We start from the raw sequence: 834 nt of genomic DNA on the forward strand, positions 1-834 counted from the left end.
CTGTATAATATTAGCCCCATTCAAAGTATAAGTGACATAGAAAGACAAAATCTTATATGACTTGAAGCAGTGAAGATCATAGGAGAAAAGTCTTAGAAAATTATTAAAAAAAAATAAGATAAGTCTTATAAAAATAATAATATTTGAAAAAGAGTAATTAATTAAGATTTTATTAAATTCATTAAAAATATAATTAAATAAATTTCATAAATATGTAATTCGGAATGGTAAGAGTCAAAATTGTTAATGTAAGATAAATAAGAAAATAAAAATACTTAATCAATTTAAGGATAATTTGGAAGAAGTAGTAGAGTCAAAAACAGAAAAGAGATTTATTATCATAATCAATTAAAAAAGAATTTTATGAGATTTATATTGATGTTGAATTTTATTATTATTAGGTTTATAGAATTAATCAGAGGGTGGTAATATAAAAAAATATATAAAGGAAATTAAAATAAATATTAATATACTTAAAAAAATTAATGTAAAGATTCATATTACAGGCATTATTTGTGGCATAAAAAAATATTACTTTATAATAAATAATGTTTTCAAATTAATAATTTAATGATATTTAATTAATTAATTTTTAAAAGATAATAGGAGAATAAATATTTTTTATTAATAACTTCAATGAATTTATTTAATAATGAGATAATGAATAAGTATAAGTAAAGGGCGATAATTATGTAAATAAAAAGTTAAATAAGACAGATATGGGATAAGTTAAAAAATAAAAATTGATACACATAAGTATAAATTATTATATAAAAAATGGCGTTATTTTTAAAATAATATTATTTAGCAGAATAAATTTTAAAAATAGAAATA

General features: G+C 17.1%; 1 pseudogene; it reads right to left on the minus strand.

Annotated features, from left to right (window-relative positions):
- Positions 1–8: 8 nt before the first annotated feature.
- On the minus strand, positions 9–342 carry LOC105625433 (annotated as a pseudogene).
- Between the last annotated feature and the right edge of the window lie 492 nt (positions 343–834).

Source organism: Atta cephalotes (assembly GCF_000143395.1).
Source record: "Atta cephalotes unplaced genomic scaffold scaffold01530, whole genome shotgun sequence".
NCBI lineage: Eukaryota > Metazoa > Arthropoda > Insecta > Hymenoptera > Formicidae > Atta > Atta cephalotes.